Source organism: Alligator mississippiensis, chromosome 3 (assembly GCF_030867095.1).
Source record: "Alligator mississippiensis isolate rAllMis1 chromosome 3, rAllMis1, whole genome shotgun sequence".
NCBI classification, from domain to species: Eukaryota; Metazoa; Chordata; order Crocodylia; family Alligatoridae; genus Alligator; species Alligator mississippiensis.
The window spans coordinates 185,147,188-185,167,741 of NC_081826.1; the positions used below are offsets into that span (position 1 = coordinate 185,147,188).

At 41.8% G+C, this 20,554-nt stretch overlaps 1 long non-coding RNA gene across 1 annotated transcript in view; it reads left to right on the plus strand.

Moving 5' to 3' along the window:
• Positions 1-20,554, plus strand: part of LOC132249130 (uncharacterized) — a 170,565-nt gene that overhangs the window by 84,660 nt on the left and 65,351 nt on the right. The gene's annotated exons all lie outside the window — the stretch shown is intronic.

A 20,554-nucleotide genomic window follows, 5' to 3' on the forward strand; every position in this document is an offset into this window, starting at 1 on the left:
AAGAAGAAGCCATCATGTTTTCAGTTTTCTTTAGTCATTACCTTATGTAGAGATAAAAACTATTTCTGTTCTGACATCTTACACTTGTGCAAAGTCTTACTTGAGATCTAAAACCAGAGCAAGACAGCAGCACTACAGCATGTGAGCTTTTGAGCAGCCAGAGCTCAAATGAAAGGCTCTGCATTGTATTCAGTCAAGCCAGCTCTACAGTCAGTCATCTCAGTGCTATTTGGAGCCAGGTGGCCCTGCTGAGAAGAAAGATTGCCTTCTAACAGTACCCCCTCTCCTTATGAGCATCTTCCAGGGGCCCCTGGACCAGGCTTTTCCAGTTGTGCCAAATGGAAGTCTCTCATTAATGGAGGGTATAAATATTTTATTCGGGTTCTCAAGACCTTTCTGTTGGGCTGCTTCATGCATAGAGCTGTGTGCAATAATAAAGGGAATCCATTTGGACTGGAAGAATCTTTCTTAGAAGTGATATGTGCTCCATGCCACTGCTTGCAGCCATGAGGAGCCTTTTGCAAAATTCTCCAAGCACATGGTACTTCCTGGTGTCACCCTCCAAATTATCCCTGTTACAACTTGTGCTCCAACCTGAGAGAACCTAGTTGTTGTATCTTTCCTTGTAATTAAAAACAAAACCAAAAAGAAACCCAAAATTAAAAAAAAAAGAAAAGAGAGGGAAAGGGGATATATTTGTGTTGATGTGTGTGAATTGATGTGTGCGTGAACTTGTGGTTTGGGACCACAAGTTGCCAGCATATAACCCATCACTTGAGTGCTTTCCCCTGGGGATGCTGGAGAAGGGTCCCTTGGGACCCCTCAAACTGTAAGGATAGGAGTGACTGTAAGGAATCTTCTGTAGTGTGATGTTAGTCAAACACCTAAGCCTGTGGGGAATCTAGATCAAGGGTCAAGGCTTCACCAAAGGAACCAAAACCAGATAATCAGAATCACATTCTTAATCCTGAATGATATCCATGTCTGCAGATCTGCTCAAAGATCAGAAGCCAGGGAATCCCCACATAGAACAGGGAAGGTGGAGGACCTGGTGGGATGTGAATGGTGGAGTCCCTCGGGGCTTGGTCCTGGGGCCTACACTGTTCAACATCTTCATCAGTGACTTGGACAAGGGGGTGGAAAACACATTGTCTAAGTTTTCCAATGACACCAACATGTGGGGAGAGGTAGGCATGCTTGAAGGGAGAGAGAGGCTGCAATTAGATTTAGACAGACTACAGAAGTGGGCAGATGGTAATAGGATGGGGTTCAATGTAGATAAATGCAGGGTGCTGCACCTTGGGAGGAAGAATCCACAGCATACATACAGGCTGGGGAGCTCCCCCCTTGTGAGCACAGAGGTGGAAAGGGATCTTGGAGTCATTACTGATTCCAAGATGAACATGAGCCACCAATGCCAGACCGCAGCCAGCAAAGCCAACCACAACTTGTCGTGCATCCAAAGATGTATCTCAAGCCGGTCCAGAGAGATGATACTCCCCCTCTATGCGACATTGGTCAGACCACAATTGGAGTACTGTGTACAGTTCTGGGCACCACACTTTAAGAACGATGTGGCCTGCCTTGAGAGGGTTCAGAGGAGGTTCACCCGCTTGGTTGGAGGGCAACAGGGCAGGCCCTATGAGGAGAGGCTGAGGGACCTGAACCTGTTCAGCCTCAGCAAGCAGAGGCTGAGGGGGGATTTGGTGGCTTCCTACAAACTCATTAGGGGAGATCAGCAGCAAATAGGAAGGGCCCTATTCCCCCCAACAGCACCTGGGGTGATGAGGAACAATGGCCAGAAGCTTTTGGAGAATAGGTTCAGGTTAGAGATTTCACAGGCACTATTTCACTGTTAGGGTGGGTAGGATCTGGAACCAACTTCCTAGGGAAGTGGTCCTCACTCCTACCTTGGGTAAATTCAAAAAGAAGTTGGATGAACACCTGTCTGGGGCCATGTGATCCCAGCGTGTGCTCCTGCCAGTGGCGGGGGGTTAGACTAGATCATCTGATCAGGTCCCTTCTGACTCCAAACTACTATGAAACTATGAAACAGGATAAGCAGGGTTGAGGTACTCGGGTCTAGGCCTAGAACAGGATGGGAGCAAGGCAGGGACAGGGCTTCACTGCTACAGGGTGCAAGCCTCTGAGTAGCTCCAGCCCAAATGAAGGACTTGAATTTACAATATGAATTTGTTTAGAAAACAAGGTTTTTCCCCCTGTTTAACATGAGGGGGAGCCTCTGATCTTAACATGGGGAGGTTCCATGCTCACTGCAACCTGGGGCATTGAGCATGTGTTCCAGCCCAACCCTATACATGGAGTTCTGGCTCTGTACTACTGCTACAAGGCCTATGCTCAGTGCCCCAGGCTGCATCAGGGTCCTGGAGATGCTGGTGCACAGAAAATGTAAAAAGTGGGGATGGAGGGCCAGGTGGGGAGTAGAGACTTCAGGGCAGGGAGAGATGGGAGGAAGGGGGGCAAGGACCAGAGGCTGTGGGAGGCAGAAGCAGCATGGAGGAGAGAGGGGAGAAGTCTGCTGCAAGCATCCCTCCCACTCCACCCTCCCTACTTTCCCTTTCCCCCCTCCCTTTCACCTCCCTCCCCCCTGCCATGCTCCAAGACTAACAGACTTCCCATGATTTTTCTGTTTGCTGGTAAGGTTGTTGTTGTTTTGGGTTTGTTTTTGTTTTTGGGGGGTTTGTTGTTGTTTTTTTCTTGGGGGGGGGGTGTTGCAATAAGCCTGCCAAATGTTCAGAGCCTGCATTTTTTCATGGAGCTCACCTGAAATTGTGGTTTCTGTAATAATCATGCAGTTGTGATTTTGGTAGGTCCCTACCTTGATAGGTCCCTACCTATCAAGTCTTCACTCTTTTTTTCTTTCTGTCTCTTAAATAATTATCTCCCACTCAGCCCCCCACCCCTCTCCACACACACTATTTTGGATTTACAGTAAAATTACTGGAGAAGATAATGTGGGAAAGAGATAAAGTATATAGTATCATTTGAGACTAACATAAGTGCAATAAAAAGGCAAAAAGGATAGCTAAAAGTTTAAGGAAAATAAGAAAGGCTTCTAAGTACACCATATGTTAGGGGGAGTAAAAGCTATGGAGAAAGTAGGTCCATTAATAAATGGATAAATAGCAGGACAAGACCTTAATAAGCTACTATCAAATGACAATGTGCATGTTATCTTTGCAAGAAACATGAAGATCATGCACCATTAAAAATAAATGCCCATAAAAGTTTCCATTCAAAGCCCTTACTTTTCATTCACCTCAATGGGCATTGGATTGGACACATGACAGCAAAGGGAACATTCTGGAAAATTTGAATTAATAAAATAAGTGATGCATTACAGTTAAAAGAATGTTAACAGCAATAACTTTTGAATGATAATCAGTTAGGCTAACAAACTGATCTACCACTGCAATTTTATGAAAAGGTACAGCAAGTTGTACTCATATTGGATGGTAAAGAGAAAAAGCAAATGCAGCAATTTTACCAATTAAAAAAAGGCCTGTTGCCGTGTTTATACAAGGTAAATGGATAATGGAAACATGAACATTAAGTCTGTTTCTATATCTAAAGCTATTCACTGAATTTAATTTAATACTCATAATGCAGAACTACCTAGACCCACATATGCATCCCAGTCAGGATCTTGTCCTTGTGTTTGGTATTATACATGTACAGGAGCCTAAGACCCTATGAACTCTCTGGACAAGACAAAGATAGGGAATCTAGTCATGGCTAGAGACCTTGCAGGCCAGCTCAGAAACTAAAAACAGATCCTTCATGCTTCATTGCATAGTTGGGCAGCAGGAGAGGATTCCTGCAAAGGTACTTGAATGAGATGATACTGAAATCGGAAACAACTATTGAACCCAGATCATCATACTTTGCATCACCTTTACTTTGCATCAGTTTTCCACCAGCCCAAGGGGACCACCTGAAAGGGCGCAAGAATACCAGGGTAAGGATGATCACATGCCTATAATTGGAAAAGATCTTGTGAGGGAACAGCTTGAGAGGCTGGACATCCACAAGTCAGCTGGCCTGGATGGAATGCACCCAAGAGTACTAAAACATTTGGCTGACATCAAAGCACGACCAGTGGTGAGGATATCTGAGAACTCATGATGCTCAGGAGAGGTTCCTAAAGATTGGAAAAGGGCCAATGTGATGCCTATTTTCAAGTAAGGAAGATCCAGGAAAATTCAGTCCAATCAGTTTGACCTCAATCCCTGTAAAGATCTTGGAAAAAATCATCAAAGAAACCATCAACAGGCTAAGAGAAGGCAACATTCTGAGAGATAGCCAACATGACTTCATTGTAGGTAGGTCTTGCCTGACTAACCTAATTTCCTACTATGACCAGGTGATGCATCACCTGGACAAAGAAGAAGAGGTTGATGTCATATATTTATATTTCCAAAAAGCCCTTGACTTGATCTCCCATGATGTCCTCATGGTAAAATTGGGGAACTGTGGCTTCAACAACCTTACGGTCCAATGGCTGGGGACCTAGCTCCACAGTCAGACTCAGAGAGTGATAATTGATGGAGAAACCAAGTCAACATGGCATATGGTGACCAGTGGCATCCCCCAGGGCTCAGTACTCAGACCAGTACTCTTTAATATATTAATAAATTATCTGGATTTGGGTGTCAGAAGCGGACCGGCTGAGTTTGCAGATGTCACCAAATTATGAGGAAGTGTGGTCATGCAAGAGGATAGGCTGCCAATTCAGGCCAACCTAGAAAGGCTTGCAAGAAGGGCAGCTCAAAACTTGATGACATTCAGCATAGAGAAATGCAAGGTGCTCCACCTCAGGAGAAAAAAAAACAACTTATGCTTTGAGATATTAGTAAACCTATTTAAATTGAATGGGACTTATTTCATGCCTAAAAGCAACCATATGCACAAATGTTAGAGCACTGAAATGAAGGGTTTGCATACACAGGACTTATTTTTAACCTGGATGGAGAGAAAGGAAAAGTGTGTGCGATGGGGAGGGTTGCAGTGTTTTTACTATTTTGCATGTTACATTTTATGCAGAGTTCAGAACTCTTGTGATAGAGGCAATATTTTTTATTAGACCAAATAGTTGCAATTTTCTTTTTGCAAGCTTTCAGGCTTACACACCCTTTCTTAGGCAAAGGAGAATGCAAAGATTGTAAAATTTCTCCCAGATAGAAAAGAAACTTCATATTGCACAGGAGAACTTGAGGAGGTGTAAGTTCTCCTGGGTGGGAAAGTTCATTTTATACAAATTAGTTTTGAATAAAAGTTGGAGCAATCTATTTACCTCAAAGGTGTCTGATGGCAAGCAGGATGTTGAATTTTTCTTCTTCCTTGTTAAGTTTCATGTTGCACAGGAGAACTGGTCAATGGATTGGTTTTCCTGCATAGGGAAGTTCAGTTGTGGAAAAGTTGCTCTGTGAGTATGCAAATTCAGCTCAAACAAAGGGCTGGAGCAGGGTGTTTGCTTTGAGGTCTCAGGGTGTTAAATTTTGCTTCTTTCTTGTAAAATTGTGAAGTTTTCATTTCCAACTGGCTAATTACAACATCTTCCATGTTCTCCTGTGAAATATGAAGTTTCGTTTCTACCTGGGGGAAATGTTACAATCTTTGCATTCTTCTTTGCCAGAGGAAGGGTGTGTGAGCCAGAAAGCTTGCAAATATATATATTTTTGCAATTATCTAGTTTGTCTAATAAAAGAAATCACCTCTACCAGAAGAGTTCTGATTTGTCTGCTTTTGCCTTTAGACCAACATGGCTGCAACTTTTATATCCCTGAATATAAGAGTTCATGCCTTTAAATTAGAATAAATGTAAATTCAGAGGTTAGTTGGTTGCTTTTCCCCTTTTGGACATCTGTTCAGTAGTTTTTACTGGTGGGAGGTGGGAGGAAAATGCCAAAAAGACTTCTGTTTTATTTGTATGCTTTTCATGTCTTCTGTTTCATTACTTTTAATAAAAGTACCTTAAGCAATACAACTTAAAATGTGTATTTTCTTGACTGGAAGATAAAGCAATGTATTAAAGAAAGAATACACTAAAAAATTGGGATGAAAAATAGCGTGGACTATTTTATAGGATGTCTCATATGTAGCACTAAACTATGGACAATATACAAAACATACAAGCATAATAATCAAAACAATACCAGACCTGGCTTATGAAAGAATACAGTAGTCCCAGCTGTCATTGCAGGTCATATTTTACTAATAGATTAGAACAGTGGCTGTCATTTTGACTTCATTGGCAACTACAAATCCATTTTTTTAGTGAAGTTTTGAGAATAACTGAATAATACAGGTATCTTTAATCTCATGCCAGAGTGAAATGTTTAAACTTCAGTCTGTCTTTGAAAAAAAAAAAGTGGCAGTGTCTTTTGGTGTTCAGAGAGAAATCTTTTGAGGTCAAGGTTGATTTTGTATTGCTAGATCAATAATAAAGATAATCATATAGTGCCACTGATTTTTGTCACATCTAACCTTGAAATAGTAAATTATTGCTCAATATAAATCACAGATGTTTCATCTCTCCAAGTTGGCTAAACTGATTTTTTAAAATATCCAGCAACATCCAATTCCAAGTCTACTAGAGATTTGAAACACAAAAAAGTAAAGTGACACAATATGTAAACAGTACCAGATCAAAATTAAAGACCCCTTATTTATCTTAATTATTGTGTTTTATCCTAGTAATGGAGTTTGTTAAAGAAATGTATACTTGATTAGGGTTGGTAACTAACTTGTTAGAGAATTCTAAAATATTTTTAAACCTAGTTCACTAAGCACTGAAGTAAATATAAAGGAAAGTTACAAGAATTTAAAAGTGACATAAATTGGCCCATGTGAAAATATAATCTTGAAAGGAAAATGTAAACATGGTAAACAAACACGTTAATCATTAAAGAAATATGGATATGACTATTTAAATGATAAATGGTTTTACACTTATATAGATAATCTCCTTTCAAGAAATGAAATGGTTTTTTGAACATTAAGTTAAATACTTATCTGTCTTTTTGAGAAACTCTTGGCACATTCTGAAGATGGAAGGTAACGAAGGTAGCTGATTTAGAGTCTGTGCATTTAATAATGGCTCCACAAGCTGTTCCAGTAGCAAATGGTTTCCAGAGTGCCAGGGTAGTATGCCCACATTTCTTTTTCTTATTATCATGTTGTAAACAGAGGGCCAAGGGAGAAGACTCAAGTGGTCATGTTAATTGAATTTCCATCTAGGAAAGACTGGCAGAATAAGGCCAAAGATATGGTCTTGTCCAACCCTGCAAAGACTACTAGAGACAGATCTAGTATGGGGTTTGCATGTGGACCCTTGTGGCCTGTCCAGATGAGTGTGCACATGCATTTCCCCAGGGACAAATCACAGAGGCACGCACTTGCACTGCTGCTACTTGTCCCCAGGGAATGTCCCTGCACACGTTATGGTGCACAGCAAATTGCCCTGGGTGGGGTAGGAGAGGTTGGGGCCAGCACCTGGGCTGGCTCCAGCAGTCTTACCAAGGGTCCTGCGGCTCTCCCAAGGGTACAGCAGAAGCAGTCCAGGTGCTCAGAGCCTGGCCGGCAGCCATGCCATGACTCTTGCCTGCCAGGTTCCGGTTTTAGGCAGGGCATGCTGCAGCCATGTCCACTGTCCTGCTTTTTTTTTACACCTTTTTTTGAGTTACCAGGATTTTGAGGCACCACAAAGCACATGTGCATACCCATTTGTATGATCCCTTATAGGAGAGAAGGCTTTATTGAACTCATTGAGATAAATATGGAGTCAATGTGGTCATGTGATTATGTAAGATACTCAAATGAGGCACAGAGAGATTACATATTCACCTAGTAATACAGCTGAAAGCTAGGAATCACTGAACAGAATTTAGCAATCTTTCAGCTCCCTATTCTATTGAACAGATCAAGTTGTACTACAGAGATTAGAAATTTGGAAAATATTTTTTGGTTTCTAAAAAGGATGGCAAATACAATGGATGGAGCACACTTCTTGACCTGCAAGCCAGATTTCTTCAGGTGAGTTCCATGTAAACTAAATTTATGAGTCTATAGTCAAGGACAAGACTTGGTTCCCAAAAGAAAAAAAATATCAGTATATCTTACCGGGAAAATTCAAGAAATTAAGTCAGTAAAACAAAACAACAATAAATGTGTCTAGAGGACCTAAGGAAACTGAAAACTGAATCTCTTGAGTGTGCTGAGGAAGCAGAAAGTTGGAAAAAATGTTGGGGAGGCAGGGGATGTACAATATCATATTAGAAACTAGAGCACAAACCTTGTTTCAGCTATCAGTGCAACAGGTAGAAATTGATATTTCCTCAAAGAAATTACTACAATACACATGGAAAAGACACCAAAGACAGACAATAAAATGGCATAAGTGGAAAAAGCCAAAATAGGAGGAAAAGAGATTAAGAGAACCCAATGAAATGAAATAAAAAATGAAGGAAGAAGCCTGCATGAGAGAGAGAATTAGAAGATCTTAGCACTTTGCAATATTATCCTGACTAGGTCTAGCTAACATTATATTGCTGTCTGGAAAACTGCCTAGAGTTACCCTGATTAATTCCAGCATACTTTATTGTTTTATACTAGTAAAACACCATTTTTTTCCAGTGGAGTTACTCTTCATTTATATGGCTACAAGTGAAATTATAGTCAGTCCCAATAAATAATAGACAAGCTACAATTTAAAGGTAAAACTGAAGCTAGATACCCATTAGTGTTTAAGTGCTATACATTAAACTATTTTTCAGTACTCCCTACTGATATCAAAGAAAAGAAATCCTGTCCCACCTTACTCCCATTACCCACTTATTCCTGGATTCTACTTGTGGGAAGTTTGGGGAAAAATGCTGTTTTAAAGACAATGGATCAATTCTCACCATGCTGAAAAGCTAAACTTTATTCTTAAAAGTGTATACATGCATGTGTTATACCAAGTATTAATACAGTTAAAATGACAAATTTATTAAAATTGCATACGTCTATATTATATACAGGAATTATTTCAGGGTGTCCAATAATGATTCTAAATCTATTCTGGAAAAACCATCCAAACAAAAAAAAAATCCTTTTTACCAACACATCACACTATAAGAAAATATAAAGTTCTAATTAAACCTAATATACTGTAACTCTGTATTGCTTTTGAAATACTTACTACAAATTTAAATTGAGGTTTGGGATTTGGTCACATTAGCTAATTAATTCTTACTAATTGGACTCCTTAATCCCATTTAAATATGAGAATTGCAAATTCTGTTCCCCTAAGTAGCTCTTAAAATCTCAGATGTAGTACAGTAAGTAGTATGTGAAAGAGAACTATGTGCATCCAACACCATACTTCCATTACAGAACAAAATGAACGTGGAAAGTAAGGTGAGTGGGTGGTATAAATCAGGTGAAGTGGCAGCAAGGAAGAAAGTAATACAGGATATAGCAGCAGAGAACTCAATGTGTCCCTTATCTATATTTTTTCCACAATTTTTACATCAATATTTCTTTAGAGGTAAAAAATTGGCAAAGAAAGAACCATGGGGATGATTAACTGGACTTCACTGAAACACACTTTAACCTTTAACCCTGACTATGTGTAAGTATGTTTTGGGAATCTTGGTAAGGCTACTAAAATATCCAGTAAAAGAATGTAACTAAGCAGTGGTGACCAGTACCTCTGAGGGCACTGGTGCACCCCCTGACTGGCTGCACTCACCACTTAGGTGATAGATGGAGGGGCAACAGGAGTGTTGCTGAGATTGGCTGTGGGGGGACCCCCATCCCTGGTCAGCAAGATTGGCTGTGGGGGGACCCCCTTGGTCGCTGACTGGTCACTGGGGGGGCACATGCCCCCCCAACTAAGGTGGCACCAGTCGCCCATGTAACTAATAAAACAAAATTACAGAAAGCAAAGCAAAATCAGTCAGATAGTTGACAATTGAATGGAAGTGGATTTCAACAGTAATCTCTGCAGAAGCTACAAATGAAACAGGTGTAAGAAGAAACAATTCTCTGAACTGCTCAGACTAATTTAAGGTAGAAAATAATCACTACTTGGATTTTTATCTGTTGCCTTTTTAAAATCAGGTGGGAATAGTCACAAAACAGGCTTTTGAGAAAGGTGAGATGTTTAAAAAGGAAGTCCCCCCCCAACCAGGTAATAAAAAAAAAAAAAATGTCCTCCCTCTCACCTCCTCCCTATTTTATTATACTAAACAGTGAAACAGAGAATGGAAAAGTGAAAGTATTTTTAATTATTTATTAAGTGTCATTATTTAGTATTTAAGCAAATAAGACAGTTCTATCCCTGAGCTTCTCAGCTAAATAAATAGAGAATGAGAAACATTTTGGTTTTGTTTGACTTCTAAATTTTTAGTTTTAATGAGAATTTTACTTCATATGCAAGGTACAACAAAGGACATTCTTGCTAGAAAATTAGAACAAGAGAATAACTTGGAACCTGAGATTGCTTACTCATTCTATATAGGGGCAGTGTCAGGTTAAAATCACAGAGACTTTTTTTTAATGCTTTATTCTACATTTCTAGCAAAAAAGATAAAAAGTAATTATTTAAGTTTTCATAATCTAAAATCTCTTTAATTTTTTGCCTGTAATTTTAACTTAATGTCTGTATCCAGACATGCACGGACATGCAGTATGTGGTGCCACAGACCCATCTGAGGTACTGCAGACTGCACATGTAGCCATTTCCCCACGCTGCTACCTAGCCAAAAAAAAAGTGGGACAGTGAATATGGCAGCAGCATGAACCCCACAAAACCAGAGCCTGGCCAGCCAGAGCCATGCTTCAGCTGCCAGCCAGGTTCCCAGCTGCAGGAGTGCCACAGCTGCAGCTCCCAAGGCCCGCCAGACCCCAGGTAAGGCACAGTTGCTGGCCCCAACCTCCCCTACCTCACCTGGGGTAACCTGCTGTAAACCAGAGAGCACATGACACAAGCATTCCTTATCCTTCAGGAAACAAGTGTCCATGCTCATCTGGATGTGGCCAATGAAACTTCTGAAGGACATGTGAAGAAGGTTTTAGTTATGTTTACCAGGAACCAAAAATATTTTATAAACTTTTAGTAGGGCTGGTAGAAAGTTTTCTAAATTAGAAATATTAGTAACATTTTGGAATTAGGAAATCTTTCAAAAGACCATGCCATTTTCCCTTTCATTCCAATCATTTTAAAAATATTGGAGAGTAGAAACATGAAATGTGTAAAAATTATCTTTTCTTGACCACCTGTGCTATTAAGAAGCCTGTACAAGTTTGATTTACTGCAATCTGGAAATTTCCTGAATTTGGGCTCCTGTTCTGTGGGTGGAAAAATAGTACCCTCAGAATGGTAGTGACTTTATCAGATTTTCATATCTAAATACCACTTGAGGAACTTGCACCTGCTTGTTTTTTCTTTCTATAAAATGGAAATCATTATATTGATTTATCTTGGAACACATATTACCAAAGCTAGTAGACCAACAATAAATTAATCCCTAGATGATAATATGATCAGAAATAACTAAGGCTAATTATGTAGGCATGGAAAACAAAGAAAATAAATAACTAGCATGACTTCAGTCATATTTACTACCTGGTGTCATTGCATCTATTTGTCTGTCTTGCCTTAAATATTTCTTAGTCTATTACCTACATTTCTAGGCTTTCCTAGGCTTTTTATTGTAAGTGGAGGGAAGAAGCATGAAAATAAAGCTGAAATAGACTTGGGAGCACAGAAGGAAAAGTTAGTTACACCGTACACTTCCCCTGAGAACTAGTCTACAGTTTTCTCTGGATTTTAAATGTAAACAAACTAAATGGAGTTGTAGAGGGAGGGAGAAATTCAAGAAAAAACAGCTTCATCCGGCATGATTTCTGCTTCCTTCAACCAAATACACATGAGAAAAACCTGAATATATTGCAAATCACAAAGTGAAGGTAAAGGTAGTGAGATGAAGGAGCTGTGTTAGAATAGAGGATATTGCAACATGCAGTACTTGGTGCTATGTTCAAATAGTCAAGGTCATAGAGACTTGTGTCAGCAGTTTCATGGATGTTGACTTTATCCATATACAGCTAGTTAGAATTTTTTTTATTAAAGTTATATTGGTTTTGTCAAAATAGCCCCTCTTCCAAAATGAGAAATGTTTGTGAAAAATAACTTTTTTCAGTTTTTTATGTTTGTTTCAAAATAGTTAAATATATATATATATATTCCTTTCTGTTGTTTGCCCTTCATACATAATAATAGGCAACAATCATATTTCATCATCAGCAATGTTTCTTTCATCACCTTTTTTAAGGAACTTTTCATTTCCCAGATTATACAGGTAGCTCTTTTCTGTACCCGTTTGTTTGAATACATCTTTCTTGAATGTGGGTGTTCAGGATTGTATACAATGTTACAGATTGAAATTTTACCAATGTTTTGTAGAATTAATTCATCTCTATTTTTATTGGTAATACCTCATCTGATACATTGTGGGATTAAATATCACAGCCCAGTCAGCCTATGCAAATAGACATGGCTCTTTATGCTCCTGTATCACTTCTACTGGATGGTTTTCCTGTTAATAGCAGCAGTTCTTGATATTATTCCCTAAATATGTGATTTTGCTCTTCACACTATTAATCCCATTCCTGTATTTCTGTATTATCCAGTGATATGTTAGTATAATATTTATATTTTATTTAGTATTATTATTTGTATTTCCAACTGTATGCTATCATATATTTCATTATACACCCCGACATTTTGTGTAACTGATTTTGATGACCATATTTAAAAAGACCAGTTCTTTAGTATCACCACTGATAACATCCCTTCTTTCAGAAGGATGTAGCATTATCTCCTCTTTGGATAGTTCCCCAGAGATATTGCTATTCTTTCACAAATCCCCTTCTCCAAATGATACTTTCCCCTGGGTTCTAATATCATATGCTTTACTTTTGTCCCAATAGATCATATTTCCTTGTCTAAAAATCATTTGTTTTAACAAAGAAGGTATCGGGTTAGTCCGGCATGATCTACCCTTGGTAAACCCATGGAGCATTTTATCCCTTTTCCATTTAGTTTATAATCAAAAAAATAAAAATAAAAGGGAAAAAAAGAATAATTAATGCCTTGCACCTATATGAGGAAAATAAGTAGGTTTGGGTGTTGCTGCTATTTATTTTCCTTTCTTAAATATAGGTACTATAGTTTATATTCTTCTATCAAAAAGTACCTCACCCAATTTGATACACTCACTGAAATTCCTTGTTAAATTTGCAATTTCATGTATCAATTGTTTCAGTATTTTAGATGGATATTATCCAGTCCCCTTTGGCATGGACACATTATGCACTTTGAGTTTTCATTCTACCTCAGGATAATTTTCATTTTCACATTTTCATTGCTATTTGCCATGTTGCCTTTTTCTCCATGTTTTCGGCAAAAATGACGTAGTGTTCCCTTACTTTTGAGGCCATGCCTAAATTATCTTTAACACTGACCTTGTCCCTACTGCATAACGGCCCCAGTTTCTTTCAATGTTCTATTTGTGTTTAAATGGCTAAACAGCCTTCTACTATGTTGGTTATAATTACCTTTCAATGTCCACCTTAGCTGGATTTTGGCAGTTCCCATTTAAACTCGATATCCTGACTGCTATGACAGATCTTCCTTTGATCAGTCCTTTTCATCATTTCTTGTAGGCTCTTTACTTAACCTAATATCCTGTGTAAATGCTTATTCATCCAGCAAGCTCTGATGCTCTTCCCTAGAATGCTTCTCTGTTGCTTGGGACAGAAATGTTCCATATAATTCTAGCATTTTTAACTTAAAGAATTCCAGGGCTTCATGTTCCAGAGTTTCTCAGTCCAGTAAACTTAGTTGACAAGGTGAATTAATTTTTCAAACCTTGCCCTTTTGAAGTGGAAAACATTCCTTACAAGCCTGTTTTTTGTTTTAGCTGAACTTGAATCAATTTTTGAGGGCTCAAACAAAATTATTTTCCACAACTATTAATTCCATTGTACCTTCATCACTTACTAAACAAATTCATCATGAAATTCAATAAGGTTTCTTCACAAACTATATTGCCTACCTGTCTGATTTTCTCATCAAAATGATTAGTTTCTCCTTGTTGTCTATACTTTTGTCTGTTCCTTTCTCTCTACCTATATATCCATTAAGTGGAATGTTCTCTTCTTGCAAATTCAAACAGGTGGAGAGAATTACTCAAGTCGCTCTCAAACTCCTTCCCCATTTCTTAATTTTAAACTGCCTCAGTGTAGTAGGGAGCTGAGTCCTGGCCCTGCTATGCTCACCTGCTCAGGCAAGCCTGACCCAGAAATGGAAGAGTTAAGGTGGTTCCTTCCCAACTTAGCTGGGAAAGGATGAATACCCAGAAGACACTGGGAGATCTGCTCATCCCAGAGAGGGAAACTGTGGAAAGCTTCAGGCTAGGGCACTCCCCTGGAAAGGGGAAAACCAGGGAGACTTACTTGGTCTGCATGGAAGTGTGGAGTGAATGCTGCACAGGAGCCCAGAGGACTTTTGCTCACCAGGACAGCACAGGAAAGAATGCTGGTGAGGTTGCCACAGAGGAGCACTCTGCAGACAGGTAGGCAAAATGACCCTGTGGGCAAAGGGGGTTGAGGAGTGCCAACCTTCTATCAGTGAATATGGACACCCCTGGGACAGGGGAAATCCCAGGTACATATCAGCTGCTGGTGTTTTCTGCATTGAATCTTGGCTGCTGTGTGAGTGGAAGGATGTCATTTGTGTTCACAGCTCCATTGGAGGGATGCATAATGGTAAGAACATGACTCAGGCCTTAGAAATAGTGCATCTGCCTGACTCCAGCTCAGGGGAAGGCAGGTGGTCCTGGAGAAGGAAGAAAAATGGGAAAGAAATAAGCCTGAGCTGGAGACAGGTGATTGGTTATATGCCACCTGATTCTAGTAGGCTTGTAATTGAAACCAAGTTTGGTCCAGAGGGTAAATTGTTGGAGTTAAATACAGACTACAGGGGGCACAGCTTAGAGGTGAGCTGCACTGCGACAGGGGGCCATCTCAGGGCCAGGTCTCACTGTTGGCCCACCCACCTATCTGGAGCCGTTTGCGCTGTCTCACCTGCCATGACTTATTGTATACATATCTGGTGTAAAAATGTGGGAGGCTGCCCATTTTAATGCCTCAATGCCTAGGGCATTATACATGGCTCTGCCATCCCCATAGCTCCTGCCCTTACCTCCAAGGATGCTGTGAGCAGTAGCTCCAGCCGGGTAGTGTTCTGTACATGGCAGTAGCCAGCAAACTGCTGGCTCCACAGCTCAGGCCTGCTCTTATTGCCAGCAGCTGAGCTCTCTTCCCCAGTCAGGCAGTCCCCTGCCAGCCATGTGACTCCTGATTGGGGAGTGCAGCCACCTGCAGGCTGTTCTGCTATTAGGTCTAACCCCTTAAAACCTCAAGTAATATATAGAGTGCACTTAAAAATACTTGATGGAAGGATTCAAGTTTGACTCAGGAGGCAGAAGCCTGAATTAATTGAGCATTTGGAGCACAGGTGGTTGTACTGAGGATCCTGAGAGAATGTTATTGGCTTAAGGCACAAATTTGGGTGCAGGAACCCATGAGCCCTTGAGTCTGGTTGAATACCAAGGGGAATAATTGATTAAGAGGAGCAGTTCTTTCAAGGGTGACTTTGAAGCCTCATCATGAGTGAGACCTGGACTGCAAGGAAAGTCTGGCAAAGATTGAATCTGAATTGTCACATGGTAGTCTCCAAAGTGATCTCTAGAGGGGACCAGAATGTTAAGTTCAGTTTTCATAGTTTCATAGTTGGTAGGGCCAGAAGGGACCTGAGCAGATCATGAAGTCTGACCCCCTGCCATGACAAGAAAGAGTACTGGGGTCAAATGACCCCGGCCAGGTGTTCATCCAACCTCCTTTTAAAAACCCCCAGGGTAGGAGCCAGCACCACTTCTCTTGGAAGTTGGTTCCAGATCCTAGCTGCCCTGACAGTGAAGTAGCACCTCCTGATATCTAGCCTGAATCTACCCTCTGGTAGCTTGTTACCATTATTTCTTGTCACTCCTGGGAGTGCTCAGGGGAACAGGGACTCTCCCAATGCCTGCTGGTCCCCCCTGACTAGTTTGTAAATGGCCACTAGATCCCCCCTCAGCCTTCTCTTGTGGAGGCTGAACAGGTTCAGGTCCCTTAGCCTCTCCTTGTAGGGCCTGCCCTTCTGCTCCCTGATCATGCGGGTGACCCTCCTCTGGACCCTCTCCATGCTGTCCACATCCCTCTTGAAGTGCAGAGTTTTGTTTGAGTTTCTATTTGTGCATAAAAATAGGTGACTAATTTAAAAGAATTCCTAAGTCAAAGGTGACAAGGAAGTTGAAAGTGGAAGATGCAAGGTCAATAATTTGCCAAATTATTGTCTTCTCGGGTGCATGTTGAACCAGGGTCTAGGGGAAGGAGGAGCCCTGAAAAAGGACCAATCCGCAAAATAAGCTAGAAAAGATCTATCGGGGCCTCCTATTCATAATAATACCAACAAAGTCATGGCAGATGAGAAATTAAAGGACAGAGGAGTGTTGACACTAACTGGGGGATTGACCGGTGGTCCAGGTGACACCCTGTCACAATCAGTTATAGCAGCTTTGGTCATAAAGAGCACTTACACCAGATAGTCATGCAAAATCCGTTTATTTAGAAAAATCCCCTTTCTATAAGTGACTCCTCCTAGTTGAATATTTTAAAACCATCCTGTCTTAAAACCATTGGCCCAACTGTTGTTCTTCCTTATTTTGTTATATTTTTGATCTCTAGAATGATTCCACAGGTGATCACCTGAGTCTCTGTTGTTTTGAGAGTCTTTTGTGGCATGGAATCCTTTCCAATAGGAGCGGTAGTGCTATTTGTCCCAACATGAAGTTGATTTTGATTTCCTCTCTGTCACAGAGCACTTAGGTGCCTTGTTCCTTTAAAGAGCTGAAACTGCTATTGAGAGAGCCCCAGCAGTGGGTGGGGAGCCCCAGCTACTGGTTACCAGGACATCCAGAATGAGTTAGTTGGCTCATACCTGCCAGCAGTCAGCTGACTGGAAGGGGCAGAGCCTGGCTCATATATAAACCCCAGGCCTGAGGCCAGGAAGGCAGTTCCCCACTAGCATCCAGAGGGGAAGGAGCCTCCAGGGGGGAAGTGTCTAGTGACACTGCAACTGCCTGGTATGCTGCACCTAGGGCTAAGGGGGCTCCATGAGCTCCACAGGTACCTTTGCCTATTAGAAACTTAGTGCCAGGGATGAAACCTGATCCTTTTAAAGAGTCAGAGCACACCCTGACCTTTTGTATTATGTTATAGCCCAGGGGCTTGTGTTTTGTTTGCCATTGTATAAGACCGGTGGTTTGGGTGAGGCTATTTGGGAGAGGAGGCGGCCTCATCAGGGGCACACTGCAGCATGGGGATCCCGCTGCCAGAGAGGGCACGGCATTTGGGGTGCACAGAACCTGGTGCCAGAGAGGGCATGGCATTTGGGGTACACAGACTCCAGCACCAGAGAGGGCACGGCATTTGGGGTGCACAGACCCTGGCACCAGGGAGGGCACAGAGCCCGGCGCCAAGGGGCACAGAGACAGGACTGCAGAGAGCCCAGGTGCCAGTGAGGCATAGAGTGAGACAGGGCTGTGGAGAGCCCAAGGAGGACAATGTGGCCAAATTGCAACAAGGCCTAGACTGGACAACGTCGGGCCTAGAGTGGACAACGTCAGTACCATCTGCGAGGCTTGGGGTGTGGTAAAGAGATGACTGGAGCCACGCATATAGCCCATAATGCTAGGGTGTCCCCAAAATATCCGTCTTGAAACAGAACCCGCAAGGGGTCTGGGAACCCATGGGGTTCAGAGAGTCCATCAGATCAGGTCCAAGAGGACTTAAAGGCAGCCTCCTTATATTATACTTGCATCAAGACGTGGCGGGAGAGAATAGAGGGTGCCCATCAGGCCAAATTGGCATGGTTGAAGGGCCCTAGATGTAACACAGACATCCTTAGGGACCCCATACTGTGATGCTCTCTTCCATCAGAATCCATTTCAGCCTCAGATGCAGATCTTCTATCCTGCCTTCTGGAAGGAATACCTTTCTATTTTGGGGATCCGTTCCAATGACAGCCTCATTGATACTTCTTAAAAGGTGTCTCCAAGGAGCATCTCTTCTTGGTGATGAATGAATCTCAGGACCTCTTCCATGTGTCTTTCTCATCATTCTGTTTTCTGTACATCCTTCTCAACCCTGCTCAGGCTTCAGCCTCTGGCTGCACTTTTCATCTCTCCTTCTCTTCTGCTACGACTGACTGCTGTTCTTTTCTTTCTTGCTGCCCTGTATTTGCCTTCTTTTCCTCCTTGTTCTGTGGATCAGAAAAAAACCCTGTTCCTCAGTTGTTTCCTGCATTAGTTCATCTCTTCTTCTGCTTTGTCTTCATAGTTCAGAGGTTAGCCTCTTCACCTACTGCTCTGCTCCCTCAGTCCTCTTCTTCAGCAGAAGCCTGCAAATCTTGAGTTCCTGGCATTCTTTTCTATCTTTACTTCAGATGCCTATATGAAATTTGCCCCTCCCACTGCTTGCCTTCTTTTTAGATCTTTTCTTTTAGGATCTCTATCAAGCAACATTTCATAAATATCTTCTGTCTGGTACCCAATCAACTCACAACTTCAACTCACAACTTCTATATTCAGTGCTCTACATTGCTCAATGTTTTGGCTCACCCCTATTTTTGCCTCAGTAGCTACCATTGTCTCATCTTTCTAGTCACTAAACTTAAGAAAGAAAGGATGTGAACCCTGCACAAACTATCCCATTTTCTGTTCCATTTGTAGGCTCCCCACTCCTCAGCTATTTAATCCTTTCCCTCTGCTTTTGTATTAAAATTTGCAGAGTACTAGAGTTCTTTGAAGGCTTTTGGGTACAATCACCCTTCTTCAGGCATAGGGAGTCTCTGCTGTTCTGAAACTCCAAGGAATGAAACAAGCTAAAAGTGTGACAAGATGTCAGTGAGAATGCAAATAAGTGGCCCCACAATATGCCAAACTTTTTATGGCCTACCTGGAAGAAGAATTCCTCAAGAACTGCACCATCAAACCCATGCTATACCTGAGATACATAGATGACATCTTCATCATTTGGACCAAAACCTGCAGTCTCTGATTGATTTCCACCAACAATTCAACAATCATCACCCCTCTATTAGACTATCACTTGAATACACCAGCATTTCCTATTTGGACACCATGATCAATATCCAAAATGGTAAAAACAAACCAGCATATACAAGAAACCCACAGATGAACTTACGTATATCTACATAGAACCAGCAATCACCCTTGTACCTGTTTATGCCAGATCATCCTCTCTCAGGTGGCTCAGGATCATGCTTCCCAAGTCTGGAGTGCCTTCCCCAAAGGTGGTCTTCTTCTGCTTTCCTGTCATGCCTTCATCTTAAAAGTTGAATAAGGGATGGTTATTTCCTTTTCTGATGGACCACCCTTAGGTGAGCTTCTATTGCATGTTTCTTGGGGCTCCTCTTCCCCATACACCCCATCCATATGCCAACCTATAGGTGACTCATGGTAAGGTGCTGACTGTTTGAATTCTTGTCCAGTTACCCTAGCCAAGTGGACCCCCAGCCCTGATTAATATTTTCATGGGAGTGAACTGGCTCCAGAGAGACTACTAGTCAGCCTCAGAAGCTTGTCCATGCACATCAATTACAAAAGAAAAGAAGACAGAACTTAAGTCTTGGTCAAAGGTTTTCTCAGTCCTTAGGTCACAGTGCAACCAACACGGATACAGTTTATCCAACACAGACTCCAGGGATGACCTGAACTCCCCTTTAAATGAACTAATGGGCTTTCCAAAAGTGGGGAACAGCTCCTGAAGCCCTGTTCTTGAGGCCTCCCAGCTTCTCGGCAAGCCACTGGGTTTTCCCTGTCTTACAGTCCTCGCTGGCTGAGCTAACGTCCCATTCACAGTGAGAAACAAAAAGGGAAACCAAAGCAAAAACAGGAGGCTGAACAGCTCCACTCCACTCACATGTCCCTCTGGTTGCTAGCCTTGAGATCCAGGGCCCCTCCTTTTCTTTTGGGCAGTTTGGGCCCTAGGATATGATGGGTGCCCCTCTGAGCATCTCTTCTGAAGAACCTGTGTGGCCCACGCTAGGTAGTGCTGCACTGGAATGTGCAGCAGCCATGCTGCTTCTCTCTCCTGCTTTCATGATGCTCTATGCTGGTTCTTGTAGTCTGCCTCCAGCATGAGTGCCTGATGTCATGTTCCTGCACCACTCCAGCCTGGCCATCAGTATGCTCCAGAATCACGCTGATGCCATCAATCACCATTCCGTGTCTCTCACCACTGCACCTGTGTCAAGTAAATTTGCTCCAGTTTTAGCCCTTGATGGGCATTTCCCCAGGGTGGCTTGCATCCTTCTGATACCTCTCTGCCCCTGGAGTCAGGATTTCCAGACCCTGGGTCC